The sequence below is a fragment of the Mastomys coucha genome, unplaced genomic scaffold (assembly GCF_008632895.1).
Source record: "Mastomys coucha isolate ucsf_1 unplaced genomic scaffold, UCSF_Mcou_1 pScaffold15, whole genome shotgun sequence".
Classification (NCBI taxonomy): Eukaryota; Metazoa; Chordata; class Mammalia; order Rodentia; family Muridae; genus Mastomys; species Mastomys coucha.
The window spans coordinates 75,970,022-75,979,702 of NW_022196897.1; the positions used below are offsets into that span (position 1 = coordinate 75,970,022).

The window sequence follows — 9,681 nt, forward strand, 5'->3', positions numbered from 1 at the left end:
CATTTCTTTCTTATAGGTTCTATTATCTTTGCAACAAACTTCTGACATAGGGTAGGGCTATTTGCCATACTTTGGGGCAGCACAACCCATTCGAATCTTCTCATGGGCCCCTTGAAATTCACAGATGGAATACTGAAAGCAAATCTCTCACAATCCTCAGGGTGCAAAGGGATAGTAAAAAAACAGTCTTTTAAATCCAAAACTACTTTGTAAAATCCCTTTGGGATTGCCACAGGAGATGGCAATCCAGTTTGTAAGGTTCCCAGTAATATCATACATTCATTAACCTTCCTTAAATCTTGTAACAATCTCCATTTGCCCGACTTTTTCTTAATCACAAAAATAGGCGTGTTCCATGGAGAATTTGATTCTCTAAGATGGCCTGCTTCTAACTGCTCCTGCACCAGCATAGAAGCTGCTTGTATCTTTTCCTGAGAAAGGGACCACTGACTCACCCACACAGGAGTATCACTAATCCACCTGATTTTATCAGCGTGGGGCACAGGAAGGGCAGTGGCCACTATTGAAAATGTGTCAGATTTCTATCATCAGCGTGAGGCTTATGGCCTCTGTATATATCAATGTCCTGCTTGGACTCTTGTCTAAAATCCAGTTCATTTAAGCTACATAATACCAGCCCCATCTGTGATAACAGATCACTCCCCCAAAGAGTGACTGGGAGATTGAGCAGGACATATGGTTGAAAAAGTCCTGAGTTACCTTTCCCATCACTCCAGGTAAGTAGCTTAGAGCTTCGTTTTAGATTACTAGCATATCCAATCCCTTGGAGGTGAGTGATAGACTCAGTCAGAGACCAGGTTGAGGGCCAGCTCTGAGCTCTAATAATGGACACATCCGCTCCAGTGTCCACCAGCCCCTTGAATAATTTTCCTTCAATACTCAATTTTAAATAGGCCCTTTTACTCGTAATAGACTGCATCCAGAATATTTCAGGAGCATCAGTGTATCCCTTTTCTGTCTCATTAGTAAAAGCCTTAGTGGACATAGGAACCAGGATAAGCTGAGTGATTTTTTTCAAATGCGGGCACAAAGATGATTCCGCTTGGGGAAGATGCCACAACTTTTATCTCTCCTGGATAGTTCTGATCAATAGCGCCTGGGTAAACTAGTGAACCATCTACAGTAGCACTGCCTCTGCCAATCACAAATCCCTGAGTCTGTTGAGGTAATGGACCAAGAATTCCAGTGGACAAAATCTTAATTCCCATGTCTGGGGTTAATACCGTGTGCCCTGTGGAGTATAGCTCCACTCCTGCACGTCCTGGCCTTGTTCTGAGGAACTCAGATAAAGGTCTTCCTGCATAGGCAGTCCCTGGGTCCCCTGCACTGCCATCTGATATCCAGATGGGGCCTGGGGCAGGCCCCCGCTCGAGTTTTTTGAGCGGAAATTGCCTTGACTACCTCTCTTAGATTTTTTTCTCATCGGTCCACCATTTCTCTTTCCTGCTCTGATCACCTACTTTCTGTCTAGCACTAGCTTGCGGCTTTCCCGCAGTACTTGCTCTATCTGGACATTTGCGCTTAAAATGGTTTAAACTACCGCATTTAAAGCATCTTCTGTTATTATGCCTGCAGGCCAAGCCCCTAGGGGCGGGCATCTCCTGCACCGCAGCTGCCACCGCTGTGCTTTGATAATACGCAGGTCCCATGTTGACACACAGGCGAATATATCCTGAGATGTCTGTTTGTCCTTTGTGAGGCAGCAAAATAGATTTACATGCTGCATTAGCATTCTCAAAAGCCAATTGTGAAATCAGAGGCCCCTCTGTATACGAATTTCCCAGTGTTCTACTAACTGTCTCCTGCAGCCTGGCAACGAAATTCTGAAAGGGCTCCTCAGGACCCTGTCGGACACTGGTCAGACTCGTCCCATCTACCCCTTTAGCCGGAAGCTTGCACCAAGCCCTGCGTGCCACAGTAGCAATCCGATTTAGCACCCCTATGGGATAATCTATTTGCTGAGTGCTTCCTTCAAACGGGCCCTCTCCGACAAGCATATCTAGAGTCCACTCTGGATTACCTGTCTGAGCATTCTGCATGGCAATTTTCCCGCTAAGCTCACACCATTCAGAAATCCATAACAGGTAATCACCAGAGGATAGCACTGCCTTACACAGCATTTTCCACTCCTGAGGAAATAATCCATAGTCCATGATATTGTTAATTAGGGCCTGAGTGAAAGGGGAGCTAGGACCATATTTTTCCACAGCTCCTTTTAATTCCTTAATGAACTTAACATCAAAGACTTGATAATATCTGTGCATACCGTCACTCTGACTTCTGCATTCTGCAGCCGGATGGGTTATTGAACGAAAGTCACCCTGGCTGGAACCTCGGGCCCTAGGACCTACTTCCTCTTCAGTAAACAGATAGCTGTCCTTCTCTTTGCCTGCCTGAAATTTAATTCCCCTGATTTCTTCAATTAATTCTCCTATCTTGGTCTCGAGTTCATCTTTCACCAGGGGAGACCCACTTTGAAAACGCTCCCTAGTCTGGGAGGGCACAGTTTTATACAGAACACACTGCCTTCTGTAACGACGTGCAGCACGTTTGGTTCTGACAGAAAGTTGAGTCTTCTCAGCCACCATACTGACCGAGTCAGTAGAGGTTTGTCTACTTACGGAGGAAGTTTGACTCTCCTCGCTGTCCGTAGAACTGGAGTCCAGGGAATCCTGACCTACCTCAGCCTCCATAGAATACAAATCGGCCGGTGAGCTATCGCCTGTCAGCTCTGATGCCGTAAGGCTGATGTACTTTCCTGAATGCACTCCCTTCTGCTCGGTCTTCTCTTCTCCTTTAAAATAACCAAAACCATCCCCCAAAGGCGAAGGGGAAATCCATCCACTTTGTTTTTCTCCAGAGCTTTTCCTACCTTTTCCCACAATTTTAAATCCATACGACTCATGCCTTCTATCCACAGACAAAAGCCCTCCACTAACTCTGCTAGCTCTCTCAATGCGGAAAATCTAACCCTTACTCCTTTAGTCTCCAGCAGCTTTCCCACGTTCCAGGAAGCTGATTTAGAAATCTGAGCACCCATGCTTATAACCTACCGTCAAAAAATTTCCCCTAGGCTCCTTAAGGTATCCGGCGAATACCTATGTTTCTGCCTAGAACTCCTTGTAGTCCCACACGGATTTCCGGTCAGCGCTAACCCAATCTTACCGTGAGAACGACTACATAAATCCAGATCCTTTTTTCTTTAATAAACCAGAGCTCTGTATCCTGAGGTAGGGTCCCTCAAATTCTCCCGTGTTCGCTGTCCACGTGTGGCGCCATCTGAAGGAAACTGACCTGCAGTCTCTCTTCTTTCGTGGGTGCTCAAGAACTGGGGTAGTTGAGTTTCTGTGAAAATAAGCGGGGCGGGAGACAAAGAGCACAACATCAAGTAGGTTTATCAAGGTGTGTTTTTTACTGAATGAACCAAGATATATATAGCTCAAGCAGAACAATCCTTCAGCTTTTAGCATACATGTGAGAACAGGGAAATAACATCGTTCAAGCAAGAGCTCTAGGCAGTAAAGTAGAGGTCTCAGTTCCTTTGAAGTCTAGGCTACCAGTTCTGTCTTTGATCTCTGGTGCTGTCTCTGGTGCTTCACACCTGATGCGCTGGGCAGAGCAGCTGCCTCTGGAAATCTGTTGCGCCGGGCAGAGCAGCTCAGCGGGACACTCCAAGCATATACTAGCTGATATGAGGCCCCTGACACATCTACAGCAGAATGCTGCTTGGGTCTGGCCTCATAGACAGAAGATGCACTTAATCCTAGAGAGTAGAGGCCTCAGGGACATTTGGTGGTATAGGGGTAGAAGGGTGTTCTACCCTTTGGTGGTATAGGGGTAAGGATGTTCTCTTGGAGATGGGAGAGGGGAGTTGGATGGGGATCAATTGGACAGTGGACCAGGAGGAGGAGGATGGCAATTGGACTGTGAAAAAAGATATAATAATAATAATAATAATAATAATAATAATAACAATAATAATTTTAAATATTAAAAGAAAAATAATAATAGAACTGCTTTAGTTAGGGTTTTTATTCTTGCACAAACATCATGACCAAGAAGCAAGTTAGGGAGGAAAGGGTTTATTGAGCTTACTTCCACATTGCTGTTATCACCAAAGGAAGTCAGGACTGGAACTCAAGCAGGTCAGGAACCAGGAGCTGATGCAGAGGCCATGGAGTGATGTATTTTACTGGCTTGTTTCTCCCGGCTTGCTCAGCCTGCTCTCTTATAGAACCCAAGACTTCCAGCCCAGGGATGGCACCACCCACAAGGGGCCCTACCCCCTTAAGAAAATGCCCCACAGCTGAATCTCATGGAGGCACTTCCCAAACTGAAGCTCCCTTCTGTGATAACTCCAGCCTGTGTCAAGTTGACACACAAAACTAGCCAGTACAATTGACCCCTTGTCAACTTGACACACAAACAAATCACTATTAAGTCTCAACCCTAACTTTTTTATCCATCTCTAAGATCTAAAGTCCCACAGTCTTTACATATTAAAATTTTAATCTATTTAAAATGTTTATTATCTTTTAAAATTCAAAGTCTCTTAGCTATGGGTTCCACTGAAATATTTTCTTTCTTCAAGAGGGGAATATATTAGGGTATGTCACAATCAAAGGCAAAACCAATGTCTGGGATCCAACTCATTATCTTTTGGGCTCCTCTAAGGGCTTTGGTCACTTCTCTAGCTCTGCCCTTTGTAGCAACACATCTTGTCTTCTAGGCTCAGGATGCCTGTCTGTACTCCACTGTTGCTGCAATCTTTGATTGTCATTCATGGTACTGACATTATCAAAACACTGCTGTCTTCCACTGCAACTAGGCTTCATCAATAGCCTCTCATAGGCTTTCTTCATGGTTCTAAGCCTCAACTCCTTTGCATGACCCCTTTAGTCTTGGGCCATCTAGGCTGCACCTTCACCAATGGCCTTCCATGGCCTCTCACTCTGTGGAGACTCAGCTGCTCTTCATGACCCCTTCATGCCTTCAAAATCAGTACCACCTGGGTGACTCTTACACATTACCAATTCCTGCTGCAGCACAAGGTACAACTTTGGCTATCTCTGGAACACAGCCTCTTTGTGCTCTCAAAAAACACTTCCCAGAAGATGTCACCTCAATGATATTGGTCTCTTCTTAATCACTGCTAATTTCCTAGCTCCAGCTAACCAGCATTAATAGTCTCAGTAATGCAAAGTTTTCACTTTAGTAGTTTTGGTATCTTGTTAATCACAGCTGATACTTCAGCCCCAGCTAACCAAAACCACAGAATCTTCACAAACAAAACAACATGGCCCTGATAAGAGCCTTTAATCTTCTCTCTGAAATTTCACAAGCCAGGTCTCCATCTTCTGCGCTGTTCTCAACATGATCTTCCAAGCTCCTACAGAACATCTCACAGAGTTCGTAACAACCAATGGCTCTTCTAGCTCAAACTTCCAAAGTCCTTCCACAATCCTCCCCAAAACATGGTCAGGTTGTCACAGGAATACCCCAATATGATGGTACCAATTTGAGCAAACCTGGGAAAGCAAGCCAGTAAAGAATATCCCTCCATGGCCTCTGCATCAGCTCCTGCTTCCTGACCTGCTTGAGTTCCAGTCCTGACTTCCTCTGGTGATAAACAGCAATGTGGAAATAAGCTGAATAAACCCTTTCCTCCCCAACTTGCTTCTTGATCATGATATTTGTGCAAGAATAAAAACCCTAACTAAGACAAGAACCAATGAAACAAAAAGAATAATATGAAGAATTGATAAAATGGAAAATTGGATCTTTGAAAAAAATCAAAAAGATAGACAATCAATTATCCAAACCACCTAAGAGAGAGAGAGAGAATACCTAAATTAACAAAATCAGAAATGAAAAGGGGTCATAACAATAGACACAGAGGAAATCCAAAGAATGATTAGGTCATACTTTAAAAACCTGTACTCCACAAAACTGGAAAATTTAAAAGAAAATGGTATTTTTCTTGTATATACCACCTACCAAAGTTAAATCAAAATTAAATAAATAACTTAAATAGACCTATAACCCCTCAGAATATAAGCACTCATTAAAAGCTTTCCAACCCACCCCCCAAAAAATTCCAGGGCCAAATACTTTTTGCACAGAATTCTACCACTCTTTTTTTTCACAATTTTGTTTTTCTTGTATGTGTGTTAACTTGTATGATGTTAACATCAATACTCCTCAAATTATTTTACAAAATAGAAACAGAAGGAACATTGCCAAATTCATTTCATGAAGCCACAATCACCCTGACACCAAAATCACACAAAGATTTAACCAAAAACTAAAAGAATTATAGACTAATTTTCCTTATGAGCATAGAAAAAAAATATTCAACAAGATACTTACAAAATAAATCCAAGAACACATCAGAAGTATAATTTATCATGATGACACAGGCTTCATCCCAGAGATGCAGGGATGATTTAACATATGAAAATCAGTCAATGTGATCCACCATATTAAAAAAAAAGAAAGAAAGAAAGAAAGAAAAAGATACATGATCTATCATCTCAATAGGTCCTGAAAATGCCTTTGACAAAATACAACACCCCTTTCTGATAAAAGTCTTGGTCTTGGAGAGATCAGATAGGAAAGGGACACACTCAAACAGAATAAAGGCAATTAACAGCAAGCCTATAGCCAACATCGAATTAAATAGAGAGAAACTTAAAGGAATTCTGCTAAAATCAAGAACAAGACAAGACTGTCCACTGCCTCCATATTTATTCAATATAATACTTGAAGTTCTAGCTAGAGCAATATGACAATTGAAGGAGATCAAAGAGATACAAGTTAGAAAATCTATCAAAAATCATGATATGCATTCACTTATAAGTTGATATTAGCTGTTGAACAAAGGATAATCATACAATCAACAGACCCATAGAAGCTAGATGAAGAGGTCTAGGGGAGATACCTAGAGGTAGGTAGGGTTGGGAACAGGATCAGGTGAGGAATGGAGTGACAGAGGGAGAAAGTAAGGGGAGAGACAGCTGGAATAGAGAGACATTTAGGGGTGATGTGAAAACCTAGTGCAGTAGAAACTATGAAGGTGACCCTAGTGAGGACTCCTTGTAATGGAGGATAAGAAGCCTACACCATCTTTTGCAACCAGACCAGGCTTTCAGTGGTGGGAACTTGGATACCAACTAAACCACAAAACCTAAAACCCACAACCTGTCCTGCCATCAAGATATGCTGGGGCAATGATGGCTCACAGCTTGTGGAAGTGCCAACCAATGACTGAGTTGTCTTGAGGCCCATGCCAGGAGAGACAGTCCATGCCCTACACTGCCTGGATGACCAGGATCCAGAAGCTAGATGGATCAGAGACCCAGAGTAGAATAAAAAACGATTGTAGTGATATTCTCCTATACTTATAGATTGCTGCTTAGCCCATCATCAGAGAGGCTTTGACCAGCAGCTGATGGGAGTAGATCTAGAGACCCATAGTCAAACATTAGGCAGAGCTCAGGACCTCCATAAAAGAAGGGGAAGAAGGATTCTAGAAACCAGAAGGAGCAAAAACTCCAGAAGAACAAGGTCCAAATAACCAAGTAAGCAAGGCTCATAGAGGTTTACAGAGAGTAAGGCAGCAAGTATATAACCTGCATGGGTCTCTGCTAGGCTCTCTCCATATATACTATGGTTTGTTTTTAACTTAGGGTTTCTGTTGGACTCCTAACAGTGAGAGTGGGGATAACTGACTCTTTCCCTACTCGTGAAAACCTTTTACTCTTACTGGATTGCCTCCTCCAGCCTTGATATGAGAGTTGATGCCTTCTCTTATTGTGTCTTTTTACACACCGTTTAGTTAATATCACTGTGCTTTTCTTTAGGGAAACAGAGGAGGAGAGGATCTGAGCAAGAGCAGAGGTAAGTGAGAGGACGTGCGGTTTGAAAGAGGGGAAGAAGGAGAATATGCAGTCAAATGTATTATATAAGTGAAGAATGAGGAAAAACTAATATTAAACCTCCTATAAAACTTAAAAACAACTATGATACAGTTGCTGAAGTATACAGCTCTTTGAAGTTGATGGTTTCTAGTTGGGTGTCAGGGAGTAAAGGATTCAGTTTTATTTAACGAATTGACCACTGGGAGTTTTACCATGCTCTAATGAGTGTATGGGCAACACAAATTGGACTTGGTGTTTTGTTTGTGATTGTTTGTTTTCAGGTGGAGGACACAAAGATAGGAGTGTGGACCTCAGGGGAACGTGAAGCAAGTGTGATTGGGGTACACTGTATGAAATTCCCAAATGATTAATAAAAATATTATGCTTGGGAGAAGAAGTTTCTTTTCACAGCAGAAAGCAACTACTACCAAAAACAAAAACAAATAACTAGTCAAAATGTGGAGAACAACTGACTACAAGCTGCCTAGCTCCAACTGATACTCCTACAGCATAACATCTACACCTAAGGATCACAGAACATTATGGAAGGAAAGGCAGAGAGACCCTAAGACCAGAGTGTCTCCTGCAAAATTTAGTCTTCAGGTTATGACAGAGAATCTATACCAATAAAATCTCTACAATATCGAAGTGTAAATTTCTGTTTTCCTTGGAGACTCAGTTGTGTCATGTAATGTTTTTCTGGAAATTGTCTTACAAGAGTATGTTTTTTTTCCTGAAGCAGACATGTAAGAGGATGTTTTTCTGAGAACAGACAAGTGGCATTTTTCAGGAAGCTGCCTGGACAAAGGGCATGTGATGTTTTTTTCTAGAGTGGATGCTTGAGAAAACATGAGATGTTTGGAAAGGGTATACATATAACCCAACAGACAGTGAACCGTGCTGTGTGGCATTGGTTCATCTTGTCACTCTTTGCCAGTCTTCATTGGGCTTTGCTGACACTGATCTTCACTGATGATACTATAGCATTGGCTCACCTTGTGCTCTTTGCTGATCATCATTTGCAGTGACTTCGTGGAGAAAAATACACCAAAGAATTTCTGGTAGTGTTCTGGCAGCTTCTTGAAGCTTCTGCAGACTCAGGTCAATTGGCAGAGACTCATTATTTCTTCAGGATTGAATTGCTATTGGTGATTCATGAGATGAATGTGAGTAGATCAAGCTACCACTGCTGAATCCTGTGAACTAAACTACTGCTATCCTGACATCAAAGTTTGAAATTGCCCCCAAAACTATTTACAAACAGGTCCACATCCTTCTCTGCCCTATTAACCTTTCTTTTCCACTACCTCTGGTGGGTAATGGGCTAGAAGAGAGATTAAAGCATTTAAGAACCCTTATTAAAGTAGGTTTTGAAAAATGTAACCCTGCACAATATGGCTACTTATAGAATATCTAAACCAAGCACAGGATAGCCATCCATGCCTCTTATCAGCTGTGCAGTGCATGGGCAAAGAAGAAATGCCCTCCTGCCCTTCTGCCCTCCTGTCTTTCTGCCCCCTTGTTGTCTATGTCAGCTGCAGTGGGCAGAAGAGCTGGTCCAAAGTCTGACCCTGATCCTCCCCTGCTAGAGTACTCAGAACAGGCTCTCTACCTCTAGTGGGCAGCACAATACAGCTGACCCTGGTGGCAGGGACACTGGTGAGCTGGCTTCAAGAGTTGGACTGTGTGAGAGCTGATCCTGCAATGTGTCTGCCATGATGCAGTAGTGCAGGAACAAGGG

General features: G+C 42.7%; 1 long non-coding RNA gene across 1 annotated transcript; it reads left to right on the plus strand.

The window, feature by feature from the left end:
• Window positions 1-2,006: 2,006 nt before the first annotated feature.
• On the plus strand, window positions 2,007-8,485 carry LOC116092212. The gene is made up of 3 exons (XR_004119166.1): window positions 2,007-2,105; window positions 7,884-7,920; window positions 8,222-8,485. It is a non-coding gene; the product is annotated as an uncharacterized LOC116092212 (long non-coding RNA).
• The last annotated feature ends 1,196 nt before the right edge of the window (window positions 8,486-9,681 follow it).